General features: G+C 32.7%; 1 long non-coding RNA gene across 3 annotated transcripts in view; it reads left to right on the top strand.

Annotated features, from left to right (window-relative positions):
* Positions 1 to 215: 215 nt before the first annotated feature.
* The window catches only part of LOC123539641 (uncharacterized), a 30,195-nt gene continuing 12,651 nt past the window's right edge, over positions 216 to 17,759 (top strand). Inside the window, exons 1-3 of one of the 3 annotated variants that reach the window (XR_008372115.1) lie at positions 216 to 5,763; positions 6,580 to 12,153; positions 13,300 to 13,395. This is a non-coding gene — a long non-coding RNA (uncharacterized LOC123539641). Of the gene's footprint in view, positions 12,154 to 13,299; positions 13,396 to 17,759 lie in introns of all 3 variants that reach the window. The other 2 variants (XR_008372114.1, XR_008372113.1) reach the window with 2 other exon arrangements.

Genomic DNA, 17,759 nt, shown 5'->3' on the forward strand with positions numbered 1-17,759 from the left:
TTCAAAATGAAAAAGGAACATTGAATGTGTAATGAATTTTCAGATGATTTCTTGGTTAACAAAAGTATAAAAAGAATATTAGAATTAATACTTTAAAGTTTTAACAAATTAATGATATCAAAACATTGATAACAATGGTTCAAGTTTCTTCCTACATATCTGTAAATACAGCAAAATACAGTGGTAACGTAGTTTAAAGCGCAGTTATGGAAAAAATCTCATTGCTTGAGAACTATTGAACTATACTGTTTTGTAAGAGTATTTAATAACTTGATAACTAAATATTCCTCTGCTATTTTCTGAGAAAATAACGATACAATAAAACAAGATTATTGGAATGGTAACGCAACATGTGTTAAGTATGTAACAAACAGATTCTTCCTTCAGATAAGTATTGACACTATATTTTATATGATATAGCTCAAATAACGCATGTTTATTGATTACAGTTTATTTCATCATGTTGTTCAGTTTTAGTTAGATCTTGTTTCAAGAGATGTATGTTTTAGCATAGATTAATTTATGTAAATAAGCTAAAATACCTAATGTAGAAAAAATATTTACCTTCAGAGTAACAAAATACTATTCTAAAAAAACACAGAGAGACATTAAGACCAGATCAAAACTGTCTGATCTATGTTTTCTAAATAATTGATGCAATAAAACATGGTTATTGAAATGGTAACGTAACATGTGTAAAGTATGTTACATACTGATTCCTCCTTCAAAAAGATGTTTAAACTACATTTCCAAACAAGATAGTTCACATAATTGTTATTTTATTGATAACAATTAATTATATCATTTTATTAAATTTTAGTGGTATCTTGTTTCCTGAGACGTTGGTTGTGGTAGTGGTCAATTTTACGCAAATTAGCTAAACATACCTATTATGGAGTAAAAACTTTACCATCAGTGTTACAAAATACTATTTAAGAAAACACTGAGAGACTTTTAGAACAGATCAAAACTGTAAGGTACAATTAAATTGATTTAAAACTTAGAAACTATTATTTTCTAAAATAGCCGTCGGTTTCTTTTAGCCACGCCGGTATTTGGCAAATTCAGCCCATATCTATACGCGCTTTACAAAAATGAAAATTGCCTTAAATTGTTACATTAACCCACCTATTTTAAAGTTAGTATGTTTTGATATAATATCATTACTAGTTTTTTGTAAATAAGTACGAGAAAATTGAATTTGCCATGGCAAAACGGTCTTTTGCCATTCTTCATTTTGCCATGGCATTTTTTTTTCATTTTTCTTATAAAATGATTTTAACTATTTCCAAACGTATGTATAGGTAGAAATATGATGTTCCATATTAATTTCTTAGTTTTTTTAATTTTGCCATTGCAAAAAATTGCCATGGCATTTTTGCCATTGCAAGATTCTGCCATGGCAAGATTCGGCCATGGCAATTTTGCCATGACAAGATTCAGCTATAGCAATTTTGCCATGGCAATTTTCTTTTTCGAATTTTTTAAAGGAAGGTTTTTAATTTTAGTGATTATGAAATACAATACTAGCAGGAACAGAAATGATTTAAAGTTTCTGATGATGGCACATTTAAATTGACAAGCGCAAAATCTTGCTACATAGATTGCTTATTGATTTTCAGTGGCAAGGAGTAGTTTTGTACTTCCTTTTTTAATAAATGAAATGAGCAATCATTTATACGCAATTGCTTATAGCTTATTACAATCCATAAATACTCAATTTAAAATAGCTTACATTAGCAAACGTCTTCAACATAGTAACATTTAGGAAAGTAGTTATTATTGGATAAAATAAACAGCACACTTTCTAATTTATTTATTGTGTACAGGGCATCTTGCTACATAGATTCTGCCACTTTTGTGTTGATTTATAGGTTTGAACAACAATAGTTATTATTATGGATATTAATGACCATTATAGAAATAAGAATTGACATAAATGCTTTCCGTAAAAATTGTCATTTCATAAAATTCTCATTAATATTCATGAATATGCAAATGTGTCAATTAACATAAAAATACTGCTATTTTAAGGCCAATGTCTTAGCTCCAGTTTGATTCCATTTTTATTGTTTTATCACCAAATCAGACCAAGATATGACTGGTTAGCATTCATATGGTTGTCCTTTCCAAAAATGAACGGTTGCCATGGAAACAGTGAAATCATATATAGTTCAAAAAAGTTTTTTCATGGGAACATTTTTTATTTCGAAAGAGTTGGTCCTGCCGAACAATTTGGTACCTATGAAAAAAAAGTCTAGGGGGGATGCATGGTAGACCTTATTGGCCCCCTACCTAATACCTATGTGTATAGAGTTCCATTTACAAGTGTTACTGTTACCAGTTTTGACAAACTTTTATAGACATTCACATTTAGAGTGGGTGGGGTAATTTCTTATTTGACCAGCCAGGAACACAATTTCCGTCTGTTTTTTTTTTAAATGGTTCAAACTTTTTACTTTGAACTTTCATGTTAAAATAACTATTAAATGGATATTCACACACATATGTTGCATTGTAAATTGTCTTGAACACTTTTTTTCATCACAGAGCCACAAAGTGGCCTAATCAAATTTAATGATTTTTAATGGACAAATTTCACCAAAAATCTAGAACATTTGTATTAGTTGAGATATTCATTTGTTAATAATACTTCACGCTACCTGGATGATATACTAAATATGAAAACTCCTATTTTTTATCAGTTAGTGGAAAATATTTACCACAGGGAGCTGCAGTTAAATAAAACTAATAACTCGGATAATACTGCTTCATTTTTAGATTAACATCTCTCTATTTACGACAATTTTATACATACCAAAATTTATTTTTAAGTGGGATGATTTTAATTTCAGTATTGTAAATTTCCCCCATTTGGATGGGGATGTACCCCAGGCTACATCTTATGGGGTATATATTTCCCAGTTAATTCGGTTTGCAAGAGCGTGCAGTCATGTTGAGGATTTCAATGAACTTAACTTATATATTTCAAATAAGCTTCTTTATCAGGGCTACCGTTATTATAATTATGTAAATACTTTTTCAAATTTTACTATCATAATTCAGATTTGATTTTGAAATACATTAGCAATTTAAAGACACTTCTGCGAGAAAGTATTTCAAAACCCGCTTTTTATGGGGATGTGTTTTACAAACTTCGTAAGATTTTTGGTCATGGCAATTTTCCAATTGTATTTAGTAAAGTGATTAAACGTTTTATAAAAAGAGGTTATGACCCAACTGTTTTGAGACACACCGCATGTTTGGTGTTCAGCCCTTTTACAGTTGGACGCTACGCTTTCCTCTTTGATTGTGTCTGACGGAACAGGTGAATGACTCTATGATAAGTAGTTCTTAAATCCCACTAGGACTGAGTTATTATGATTTCCGTCTTCTGGCCTATTTCGTCGGGCCTTTAAGGGTGTTTCCCTTGTTGCTCTGTCTTCTGCAAAGGCACTGAGTACATATGTTTTAGGTTCTTAATGATTGCATTTTTATATCTATATATACATGAGCATTTTTGTGTTTTCAATTACGTGCCTTTGTTGCCTTTACGTATGTTAGGGTTTCACCTGGCGGGGATAACTTTTATTTACACTGTCTTTTGACTTTGAATCATGGTGGGAGAAAGAGTTAGGTTAGGTGCACCATTCACCGGTTTAAACTCCCCAGTGGTGGTTTTGCCACTGACCGTTCCAAGGCGGTGCCCAACTGTGTTCCTGTATTTGTTTGTTTTGTCATTGCGTATTTATTTTGTGTATGTGTGCAGTTGTTCGTGTGTGTCTTTGGGGAGACTGCGTTTTGGGAACGTGGCTTTCCCTGTTGGATATTCTTCCTTGTTTTTATTTTCAGCAGATATTGTAAACTAAGTAAACATTAAAATGACAGTATATCAGTACACGCTGATTAATAATGGGATGAAATTATTCACGTTTCCCGTCGTTACTATATTTCAGTCCCTGCTTTCTTTCTTGCCTCAAAAGTCTTTAACATATTTTTGTTTATGCATTATTAGTCTTGCTTTGCACGATTTCTTTCGTGATTAAGCGTCAGTGTATAGCATTTAAAACTTGCATTAGAAGTGTTCTAGTTACTCAAGGCAAGTATTTGACACCAGAAAGTTATTTCTTACGTACAACAACTTATCTTATATATTATGTCGCGGGAAAATTCTCCACATGGGCACATTCAGAGAGAGTCTCGGCAAGAAGTTGTGGAAGAACTGAAAGAGTATTTTGACAACAAATTCGAGAGTCTTCAGAGTGATTTAAAAAAGGGATTCGGAGTGGACAGCCTCTTCTGCAGCAAAGAAAGGAAAAGCGTGATTCAGTCTTGTCATTCAAAAACATTTCTAACAAGAAACAATTTGAGTTTAACTCTTCTGTATTAGACATAGTTGACAACATAGAGAAAGCAGTATCATATCGAGAGGCTACTAAAGCCCTTGGATTTGTGAAAGAGGCCAGGAGTGCTATTAAACATAGAAATAAACTTATTAGAATTGCTAATAGTTCTGATTCAGGCTGGGCTACCATTAATGAATATGAACTTTTGGAAATTGCCTCAGACTCTGAGGATGATAAGAGAATTTGTCGCGCAGAAGAGCGCGCCATGAAAAAAAAAAACAGAGAAAAAATCTAATATGTTGGATGTCAGTTCTCGTTCTAGTTCTTGTCGCAACTTTAGATTCTCAAGAACTATGAAAGGACAACGTTTTGATGTAGGAAACGTTGTTTGCTACAGGTGTGACCAAGAAGGCCACTACGCCAACGTTTGTACCGGGCCACGTGGATTCATGGGACAACAACCCTGTGGAGCCGGCAAACCGACAGCCACAGTATCCAAGCCGCCAGCTGACGAAACAAGAGGATTTTCAAAAAGTAACTTTCATGACAGACTTTCAGATTACGATAAGTATCTGTTTTTGACCAGACTATTTACCAGTTGAAAGAATGTGCACTTTTTTATGAATATGCGAAGAGCCAAGTAAACATCCAATCAGATTTCGTTAAAGGAAGGTTGAAAAATTGCATTTCGTTTTTGTCCGTCTAATAATGAAATTATTGATTTTATTGAAAAGGGCTATGTATTTCCAATGACGGAAAAGCCTCCATCCTTTCATTAACGAAATGATTTATCAGCTTTGAAAAACAAAGATTTTGTAGATGTTGCTGTTAACGAATTATTAGAGAAAAACTGTGTGTATCAAGTTGTTTTGTCAAACCTCATAATGTCAACCCGTTGTCTGTCGTAACCAATTCTGAAAATTGTTTGTTGTTAGATCTGAGAATTATTACATTGTTTGTCGTAAGTTTTTCTTGCTTTCTCAGGATTTCTGAAGCACTTAATTTGAAAAGTTCTGATATTGGAAAAACACGATAGATGGCGTTCTGAGTCCGCCAAGGGGAATGTTAAGGGCAGTGTTAAGGAACGGCTGTCGGTTTCTTTAAAACCTAGACATTTGTGTTGTTTTGATTAACTTTGTGCGTTTTAATAATAATTCTTCATTTCCATGAAATATATTGAGTTATTGAATTATTATAACTGGTTATATATTTATGATATATTTCATAGATATCGAAGCGTACATATCAGTTTACTTTTAAATTATTTGTTGACTATAACTAGAATTTGATTTTTAGACTGTCGCAATGTAGTGCAGTGTGTGTCTAGTGACAATGACATACCAGAGGATAAAATTGTCCCATATCGATTTCCTATCCTGAACACTGTTATTGTGCAAGTGAGTTATTCATTAATAAGGTAAGCGATTTTCGAAGTTCATTTCTTCATTTCGGTGCGAGATGGAAATTTGCACGATGTTGCGAATTTGACTTTATTGTGAAGCTGTGAAAGCTCACTTGTTATGTTGATGTGACGCTGTGAAAGTTCACTTGTTATGTTGATGTGACGCTGTGAAAGCTCACTTTTTATTTTGATGTGACGCTGTGACAGCTCACTTGTTATGTTGATGTGACTCTGTGAAAGCTCACTTTTTATTTTGATGTGACACTGTGAAAGCTCACGTGAAGTGTTTTGTGTGAAGCTGTGAAAGCTCACTTGTTATGTTTTGTGTGATGCTGTGAAAGCTCACTTGTTATTTTTGATGTGACGCTGTGAAAGCTCACTTGATATGTCTTGTGTGAAGCTGTGATAGCTCACTTGTTATGTTTGATGTGATGCTGTGAAAGCTCACTTGATATGTTTTGTGTGAAGCTGCGAAAGTTCACTTGTTATGTTTGATGTGACGCTGTGAAAGCTCACTTCTTATTTTTGAAAAGTCGCTTTGAAAGCTCACTTGATATGTTTTTTGCGAAGCTGTGATAGCTCACATGTTGTTTTTTTTTATGTGACGCTGTAAGGCTCACTTATTATGTTTGGTGACGCTGTGAAAGCTCACTTGTTATTTTAGGTGACGCTCTGGAAGTTAATTTGTTATGTTGGATTCGACGCTGATAAAGCTTACTTGTGATGCTTTAATTAGCTTTGAAAGCTCTTTTTATGACTTCTCTATATTTATTACATTTTTATGCCATTATCCTATTTGTTTAATCATTGGTTTCATAAACGAAATTTCAGAGACGTCTTCGTTTTAAAACTTCAGTAACCGGCGAGCAACAACGAGATTGCCAATCAGAATTCCATGGAGTTTGTATACACTACAGTTTATGACTCATATGAGTAATGTTTTATTATTCTTCTTTGCTTCAACTCGGTTAAGTTTTGGATATGACTATTATTACTTGTGTTCATAGGTTAAGCAATATCAATTTCTATGTATTCGCATTCTCTTCGAGTGTTTGTGTATTAAGTATAAAGCCTTCTTTGTTTTGCTCGATCGAAATGGTGTCAAATACAATTGCCCGTATCCTATTCTGTTTCTGTTGTATTTGTAGTTATAGTAACAAGGGATAAGTGAATAATTTATTTACTCACGAGTTAAAGTGAGTAAATGAAATTATTCACGTTTCACGTCGTTACTATATTGCAGTCCCTGCTTTCTTTCTTGCCTCAAAAGTATTTAACATATTTTTGTTTATGCATTATTAGCCTTGCTTTGCACGATTATTTTCGTGGTTAAGCGTCAGTGTATAGTATAGTATTTAAAACTTGCATTACAAGTGTTCTAGTTACTCGGGGCAAGAATTTAACACCAGAAAGTTATTTCTTACTTACAACAATTTATCCCACCCACCCGCCCGTTATTTTACAATGGTATACAAAATTTACTCCTTTTTCTGTTAATATAGGCACATTTTGGTGTTTCTTTTCTTGCTGTTGCTTTAAAGTATTTTAGTATTTTGCAGGTAAATCAAAGATTCCCTGGCTCCAGGAAAAAATACAGAATACATTGAATTAAACTATTCAATTGCTTTGTATATCGAAATGGTGTCAAATACAATTGCCCGTATCCTATTCTGTTTTTGTTGTATTTGTACTTATAGTAACAAGGGATAAGTGAATAATTGATTTACTCACGAGTTAAAGTGAGTAAAAAGTGGTACACTCTCAAACTGGGAAAAAGAGGGTTCGGGTAATTAAACATACGAAGCAACACGATTAAAGGAAGAAAAATTGTGCAGTCAAGAAATGGCCTCAGATTATCTACTCCTATCTTAATTGTGACCCCTATGAGTGGTGGGGGCATATAGATTTTGTCTTGTCCGTGCATTTGTGCGTCTGTCCGTCCGAAGTTTGTCACGCGCTATCTCAAAAGGTAGTTGATATAAATTAATGAAACTTTGCATGAGTCTTTAACCTGTTATGAACTTGCGTACCTCCAAACTTTTGTCTGGCTCCGCCTATTAAATCCAGAGGTATGGCCCCTGACACAGTCAAACCTCACATTTTCACATTTTGACGCGCCTAGGTCAAAAAGTATTTCATATAGATCGATGGCACCTTGCAGGCGTCTTAAAAATGATATGAATTTGCGCACATATTATCTTTTTACTAGCTGTGTCCCTTATTTCTAGAGTTATGGCCCCTGAAATAGTCACAAATGCACATTTTTATCTAATTTTGCGCCCGGTTCTATTTTTCGTCCGGCTCTGACCCCTTTTACCAGAGTTATGGTCCCTGAAATAGTCAAAAAAGCACATTTTCACCTTGTGACGCACCTAGCTCAAACGGTATTTGATATAAGGTGAAGAAAACTTGCATGAGTCTTTGTCATGATATAAACATGCGCACCTTCTATTTTTTGTCAGACTCTGACCCCTATTTCCAGAGTTTTAATCCCTGACATAGTTAGAAAAGCACAATTTCACCTAATGATGTGCCTAGCTCAAAAAGTATTACCTATAATTACCTGTTAATTTGGTACAGTATTTTACTCTGAAAATATTCGAGTTTCATCAAAAATAAAGACAAAACATGGCGGTTTTCTAAGAATCAAACGTACGTTACCTTGGTTTTAAAGGTCATCAATTCAATTCCATATCTCATATATTATTCTGCCTGACTAATGCACATATCATGCTAAATGGCATGGCAAAGAACCTACTCGGTCATTTTATATAGCATCATAAAGATGAAACACACGTTATAAAACAAATGTTAACAAGATTACATAGAACGTTAAGTAACATCAAACCTAGGACAGTGTATGGGATTTGTTGCAATCTGGCGACTTCAAGACAATGGCTGATACATTTTCAATGCGTTTGTGTTTTGGATGATAAGATTGTATTCTTTTCTGATATTACTGGTTTATATTAATTACATATTCAGTTGCTAACGTGATTCCAGAAGTATATAAACACTGCAAATTATATTCTTATAGCCCTTTATACATATTCAGTTACAACATGGGTGTGAACAGATGTCAGTTTTGGGAAAAAAACACGTTTCTTCACATACACCATTTTCTTTGTCTATAATAATTTTAGATATTACTTTTATGTCCATACGTGTTTTTAACAAATGTTAGTAAGTACAAAAACTAATTCATTCAAAGAAGTGAAGGACAGTTTTGTTATGTCTTTAAAACATTAAGTGAGTTAATTTCGGTAACGTATGTTTCAGAACTGCAAAAACAAACACATTATAACATTAATGTACAAAATAATTATGACAGAAATATAGAGTAACATTTGGTGTATGAGATGTCGCGAGAAGAACAACAAATACATGAAATATTCTTCCAACATTTGACGTTTGAAATTTGGCGAAAAGTTACTGTTTTGGATAAGTTCGTCATACCTGCATAGATGCGTATGTTCATGCTTACGAGGTAAGCATTATTTGTTTGGAGCAGACCTGTGATGCATTGATGTTTATATTCATATTTGTAAAAGAAAATATTTTTTGTTAAATGATTGATTTCGTTGCAATAATATCATGAATAATATCATTACTCATAAGACCAAATAACATAGAGATACGATACGCGACACTCTACTTGATTTTATGAAATGCTCAGTTTATAGTTATGTGTGTGTGTGTGTGTGTGTGTTCGGGTTTAACGTCTTTTTCAACAATTTTTCAGTCATATATACGACGATGTCTACTTGTAGCAGTGAGCACAATGCCCAACTTTATAGTGCTGCCTCACTTGAATATCACGCCGTAGACACGTGGCATGATACTCCACCCAGTCACATTATACTGACACCGGGCTGACCAGTCCTAGCACTATCCCCTTAATGCTGAGCGCCAAGCGAGGAAGCTGCTAGTACCATTTTTTACGTCTTTGGTATGACGCGGCCGGGGATCGAACCCACGACCTCCCGCACTCGAAGCGGACGCTCTACCACTAGGCTACCGAGGCGGTTAGGTTTATAGTTATGGAACTGTTTCATAGACCTGCACATTGAAATGTTTTTGTTGCAGTTAACAGGTGGGATTGAGCGTTGTGATATATTTGAACTTATTTAAAACGTACATAAAGTGTACATCTGGCATAAATTATGAGCAGTTTGGACCTGTATATGCTTATTCCGTTTGAGTAATAAGATAAGGATTTGTAGCTTATATAGAGGTCGAAGAAACTGAATTGTGACAAAAATACAATTTTTATTTAAACATAATTTATATATGTACTTTTAATTTTCAAAACTAAACTTTTGTACCATGATCTTTTTCACTCGACTGTTTAGCGAAAGTGACAGTTTCATCATAGCTTCGATTCTTTATATGTAACACGTAAAAGGCAGCCATTATGATACAGAAAGTATTCATTACATTCGAAACCCTTAGAATGAAAATTGAGAGTTACTGTCATAAATTTATTTTTAAAAGAAATAAAAGCCGCATTGCAATCATTATCTTAACGCATTTTACTGTGAAATTGACTTGATCTTGATTAAAAAATAGCCCATATTGTTGACGTGGTTTTCAATGGAAATTATTTGCTGAAAAAAAGACAACTTTTGTTACAGCAACGATTATTGAGACAGCTAAGTCTTATTAGTATGTATGTTTTCTGGCGGTCATTTTGAAAATAATGGTAGATTTATCGGAAAAACCAAATTCTTCATTTCATTGAAATAAAACTTATTCAATTTTATGTTGTTTTTTTTTTTTTTTTTTGTTTTTTGCTTTGTACAACTGATAATTAATATTTGAACAATTGTAGCTAACCTATACTTGTACGTATGACCTTTTTCAATTTGTAATTTTGTAATTGTGTAAGCTGAGTGATGTTAGTACTACGCACATCAATGTCTGTCTAAAAAATTAGACCAAAGCTAGCATAGAAGTGAGGTTGTTTTTGTTTTGGTGTTGTTGCTTTTTCATTCTTTTTAAAAAATCTCATTTGTATGATTCCTACGGAATAACTTTAATTTGGAAATTTGAAATAGTTCTCACATTGAATAAAGACTTACACTGGCGGATTTGCTTTCCTTTAAATGTTCAACGGGTGGAACTTTCTTGAAACTTTTGAGTGCAATGTGGGGTGCATCAATACCAACGTTTTGCATTTTATTCGGTAATGCATAAAAAAGAATCTTGTAATAATCGAAGTAAATTATCAAATATTTTTTAGACATTAAAAGAAACATTTATGATAAGAAATATCACATGTCTTTTGTTTTCACCATCAAAATCAACATAAATTCAATGCCAGGCTTAATTATATTCATAAGACACCAATGTTTTTAAATTCGTCATTAAATTTCTTGATATTTTGATCTTACCGACATCTACCTCTAAAAGTTTTCTGAAGGATATTTAAACATCATGATATAGCTAAACCTTTGCCTACATTTTGGGTAATTTTGTAACAAACGAAAAACAGACGTGACTTTGAAACAAACACGAGAGAAATATAGAGTAAACACCACAATATAATCAATCATTTAAACAAAAATACTTCAAAAGGAGCATAAGTGTATGCTACTGACTCTTGAAAGAAGGACACTACGATTGATTTTACATCTTTTAATTTAATGATGTGTTCAAGGGAACATGTAATTTATTGCCTTTCCTTGATATGGTGATATAATATCATGATGAAAAAAGAATGTTATTTATTTGGTAAATAGAAACTTATAATTACTATCATATAGAAAATCACTGACATCGAAGTGTTGACTGCTGAAAACATTTATCACATATTACTCTTAATAATAATCATTTATACGTTAAGTGTCTAATATGAAGTCACCAATATAACAGATATTAGTATTAAATGGCAATGCAATGTAAGTCACTCTTGACGGGGACAATGTTTATCCCTGAGAAATTATTTAAACAAAACTGTTGGAGAACAACTATATAATGCAATAGACCAAAACACTTCATGGCAAATTACTTTAGACAAGAAGAGATTCAAGTTATTCCATGTGAGTAAGTAAGCCTGGGCGGGATCGGGATTTGCCCTAGAGGCAAGACCAAGACATTGTTTAAATGTTTCATTTTAGTTACAACGGCAACCAAAATTTTATTCCATAATTTGCGCAAAATGCTTTAATTTTTAGCACTGGCAATACTCTTGAGTAAAATGTAAATTACTGAAATTTAGAAATAGGTCCTGGTGTGTGTTGCAACCAAATAGTTAGGTTCTTATGTCTAAAAGCAACGCTTTACTGTTTTACAAAGCATTTATTCAGCAAACGGATAACAGTTTCCGTACAGAGTGGAAAAAGTAGCAGATGTGCCTGTAACGATGGTCTTTTATCCAGGTTTGAAGAACATGAACTTCCTAAGGTATTTTATATTGAAAGAAGAAGGAAAATATGGATTTTAATTGATTTTTAATTGATTTTATGGATATTTTAGTTTCATTTATGTCCGTAGAAGACTGCATAATTGGTAATTTTACTAGTATGCGCGTAAGCTTTCTAATATAAGCTTAAAATGTATATGTCGCGGGGCTCGTGTTTCCATGGTAACTTATTTTCTCTCATTTTTAAACAAATATGTATGAAAAACAGGGTTTTCGACGGTTTCAATGCCATTCTGTTAATGACTATCATGGAATATTTGGGTAATACTATTAGCAAAATACCAAGCACTTAACATGGTACCCTACTATTCTTAAAGTTTAAAGTAACCATGGCAACAGAGATATTCAAAATAGCTTATATCTTGCTTTTTGTCGTAGTTTCTTATAAAAAGATATTGAATAGAATTATCTTTCTTGCTAATGTAGCTTTAAAACATATTATTTCTAACGTAAGTTATATTTTCATGTTATCTGCATTCATTCAAACAAATTTCACAGCTTAAAATACTTACAGCAGTACCCTTCGTCTGGCATTTTTCATAGGAAAATCGTTCAGCATGCTGCTATTATTCTCATGGATATTGTTGAAATGAAAATAAAAAGCCGAAGCTGTGTTCCTCAAATAGACCAGTGTCAACGCTTTTGAATTTTACATTTAGATATATAGGTTACGGGCTTCGTTTCCATGGTATATGGATATAGGTATTACAAATCAAACTGCTAGTTCTTTTATTTGAAAATGGCCATAACAAGTAACCTTTCGCCAAACTATAATCCAAATAACATTGGTTACCATCATCCATGTTCTTACATTCCGCAGAACATTTCAATATAACTACAAGAAATGCAAAATATTGATTATTATTCAGAGCAAAAGACTGAAAAAATATTCCAGCAAATACTGGCTGTTTGAAAATAGTTCAAATAAAGGAAATGTACAGAAGTACGTACTCTCACTATAAAAGCTATAAATTTTGCGCGGTTAGTGACACGTAACGTCATGACGTCAATGAAATCATTTTAAGGCAAAATTGTTTTGAAGCGTTTCTCCGGCAATTCATTCATTATTTCTTCATTATTAAACGATAAAGCATCAGATCGGAGACAGGTGCTTGATTTGTTTTCAGAAGAATGGCTATACAAAGACATTTAGTTTGTCGTAAACGTCGTCGTAAATCGTCACGTTAGCTTCCGGTTGGACATGTGCACATACAAGTATTAAGGTAACCTACCTCCTTAATTGCAGCGTTTTTTATTTTAAGTTGTTGTTTTGTTGTTTGTGGTGGTGGTTTTTTTTTTGTTGTTGTTTTGCTTGTGAGTGTTGTTTTTTTTTTTCGAAAGGTAAAAGTATCAAAATGTCTTCGGTAGTATTTGCGATCAAGTGCATCAAAGGAAAAACGAAGTATCTTAAAAAGTTCATAAACGTAAATAAGAAATAAACTTTAGCAATTTGACACAGTACAGAAATTTTACAGGCATCTTTGGAAACAAAACTCTATTGTTCAGGAAAATAAGCTTTGCGTGCACCTTCATTAATCGAAAAACAATTGGGGACATCATCAAGTTGCTGTGTGTTCTTCAGATATTTTCACAAACAACACAGGAAGTTGGTCTACATTGTATCTATAAGTTAGTGTTGGTTATGAGTATTTCGAAGAAATTACTGGAAAAAATGACCAAGAACTTTTATGTGAAACTTTGGAGCCTGCAAATATTTACCGTTTACAACAACGACTTATCATGGATTTCTGCAGCTAGTCAAAATTGCAGGCGGATATTTCGAAAATTGGCATTCGTAATGTTGGTTATTATTATTCGTCTACCATGAATATGTATGTAAGTTTGGTAATAACAGCCATCTATTTAATTTCAGATATAACATTACTTTAGTACGAGTTTTACTTTCACTTGCAGTTTGAAGATTTTGCAATTATTTGAAATGTACATCATTTGCATAATTTTTATCACACGGACTAACTTCAGGACTTGTTCGTACTTGTATGACAGGTCAAGGGGTCAGCGTAAACAGAAATATCGTTACAACTCTCACCTACACATAACAGTAATTCACACACATTTTCAAAGCTTAATTGCAACAAGATGGTCTGCCATGCTTTAGCAGTAAAATGATAAAAGTACATTAAAATCATACATTTTTGGATTGCAATATATCTATGAAAAATATTGTGTTTGGCACAATTTTCCGATATTTTAGATTTACAATTTAAAGATTCACCAATATGGAAATACAATGTATGTAAAGTGTAATTTTATATAACATAATTTGTATATTGCATCCTGCAGGGGTATGCCTTCATCTATATATTTGGATCTGTGTTTTATACCACAATATAGTTTTGTGAAGAATATACATCATGGTTGAATTGTAAAGTCTATCGATGAGGCAATTATCATACACATACCTTTAATCGAATGACATGAGCAAATAAAGAACATTATATAAGGATTGCATATCTGAAATAAGTGTGACAATTTAAGTGCAAAAATAAACATATACCGATCAAATTTAGAAAAAAAGAGAATGGGCTTTTCCTTTACAATTGAGTATAGCATGCATATAACTGACACGTATTAAAACTTTTTTAAACAAAACTAACATATATATACTCATTCGCGTATTCAAGAATACTTGCATTGTCCTTATTATAAGTGAAATAAAAGATTTTTCAAATCTTAGGAATCTATTATAAGATACAAACTTCATTAAATTATTCCTCAACATCAGTTAAATGACAACGACTTTTGCAATTCCTGTATATGTATAAAATAAATTTATATGCATGCTTTCAAAATCAAGAACTGATTAATGCAGTTATTTTGGAAAATTTACTAAAATGTATTTATGAGCATAATGCGTATCATTGATGGCATAAAGTCATGTATCATACACGACTTTCTGTCACCTGTCTATGTATTTACTACATAGTCACTAGACAACTTAAGATTCATTCTCAATGCTTTGAAATATCAACGCACTAAATACTAAATTTTGTTTACATGTCAACTAGTTTATTTAGACCGATTAAAAGGAAGAACATTGGATAACAAGAAAATCAAATTACATTAAACAGGTACTAGAAATAAACAGAAAATGCACATGGAAGTAGAGCCGTATTCTACCAGTCTTGCTTTTTTCAATCTAATCACAGAGAAAACATTTAACTCGTTGCCAGTTAAACACATATTTTACAGTAAAACTACATAATTTCCAGTAAAATATACCATGGACCCTTCCTATACATTTTTTACCATTTTTTTGCAGGACCAAGGACCAAGTCTATTTAAGTATATATTATCATTATTATATACCACATTTATTTAGCACTCTTTTCATATAAAAATATGTTTGAAAGTACTTTACATAAAAAACATTTATATAATGTTCAATGAAAATGGTAACTAACTATTATAAAAAGAATTTAAAATTAAATCACGCTAATAAGATAACTAGCATTTTAAATTGAAGGTAAGCAGACCAAAACTTGAAACAAAATACAATATCGTAAAAACATTAACTGACCTATCAAAGACACAGGTTAGAGCAGAATAGAACAGAAGATATCCTATATATTTAACAGACAGAATTAACCAGTATGATGTCTGTGAAATGCATCATGGTATGCAAACCGTCCCGGATAATTGGGTCAATTCGCACCTAAACGGTCCGGACCGTCCCGCATAATTGGGTCAATCCCTACCAAAACGGTCCGGAGAACATCCATGATACATCTCACCGAAAAAAAAAACGCTGTCTATATTATTCTGTCACACTAGAATTCTTGATTAGAACTGATTGGCCGGCAAAGTACCTACAATATTCTACCAGGTAATTAGTAAGATTAGTTCCCAAAGAATTGTATGAAATAATGCGTCTTTAGCGCTTTTTGAAACTTTGCAAGGTCCTTAACTCTCTTATGCCAGAAGGGAGGGCATTTCATAACCTTGCAGCAGCTGCTGTCTGAAAGCTCCAGTCACCAAATCGAACTGTCCGACATTTGGGCACCAATAGTTTTAATGCATTATTCTGTGATCTCAGATTTCTGGATGGCGTATATATTTTCAACGTGTTCACCACATAAGCTGGCGATCGACCATCGAGTGCCTAATATGTATGTGTAAGAATTTTGTATTCTACCCTACACTGAACAGGAAGCCAATGGAGTTATATGTCCCTATTAAAAACTTTTTTTAAACTACATGTATATATAATTTCAGTGTTTAATGGCAACTGTTCTTTAATGAATTGATATATCTGTAAATGTTGAATACTAGTGAAAATGTTACAAAAAGACGTAATTGTGTTTAAAATAGAATAGTCTACGTTTCAAATTAATATTGATATATCGAGCAATTTTGTTTTGGTCTTAAAATCTCTCAGTAGTTTCTTCAATTGTATTTTGTTACCCTGAAGGTAAATTATAATCTATAAAATAGACGTTATATTTGTAAATTGTTATCTTTTATTAATATGAACTTGTTGTTTTTTATTTTTTAAACAATCCTTCTGCTATATGTGACAGATTAATTTTGTTTCAGGTCTACTTTGCAATGCATGGCTCTCTGGCTGTATCTGATGTAACCTGAACTTCCATGCAAATCATCCTTACCTTTTATTTTTTGTAGAAGACAGAGCAACAAGAAAATCAACCACTTATTAGTGCCCGATGAAACAGGCCAAAACAAATATCATAATAACCAGTTGTGGTGAAGATAAAGAATTATAGAGTCCTTCGTCTGTTCTGCCATACAAAAATCAAAAAGGAAATCTTATCGTATAACTGTATATGGGCTGAAGACTAAATATGCAACAAGGTGTGCACACTTTGTTCCCATGGGAATACAAATGACTTGTCTGAAAACTGCATTTCAAAACTTGACGTAAATATTGTTCAATAATTAGGAAAGGGTTTTACAAACATCATCAAGTCCACACACTTTTTTTTCACGTATTGAACAGGCATGAACAATAGCTATTTATTGAAATTGTAAGGCGACAAAAGTACATTTTTAGTCTCGCTGTCTTATAAAAATACAAAATAGAAATACTATCGCATCAACTGATTAAACCTTGTGTTAAGATCTAAATTATCAATTCAAGGATTTTTAACACATAATTTTCCAATGGTTCAATCACAAATGATCTTTTCACGTCGAATTTACGCATTAAAAATGAATTGACGAATAAAATTGTGATACAACAGCTTAGAATGGTGTTTTACAAACTTTTAATCAACACAGGTCCACACACTTTTTTTTTCAAATCCGTTATCGAATGCTGTTCAACAGGTGCTCAGTGTACAAGCTTTAGTACTATTTAGTTCGTTTCTTAAAATATTGATATAAGGCAGCATCAAACGATGATCATATTGTTAGCCGCCTTGTCTATTGAAATAAAACATACTTAGAATGATATTCTTGGACTTTTTTGTCAGATATTTTAAAGCAAACTTGTGTTTAGATGGGAGTAGATTTATATTTATTTTATAATTCTAATACGAAACCGAAAATATTAAAGATATTACGTTTCAAAGACGACAATACATTGGGATCAGCATTTTCACGTCGA

This window comes from Mercenaria mercenaria, chromosome 8, assembly GCF_021730395.1.
Source record: "Mercenaria mercenaria strain notata chromosome 8, MADL_Memer_1, whole genome shotgun sequence".
NCBI lineage: Eukaryota > Metazoa > Mollusca > Bivalvia > Venerida > Veneridae > Mercenaria > Mercenaria mercenaria.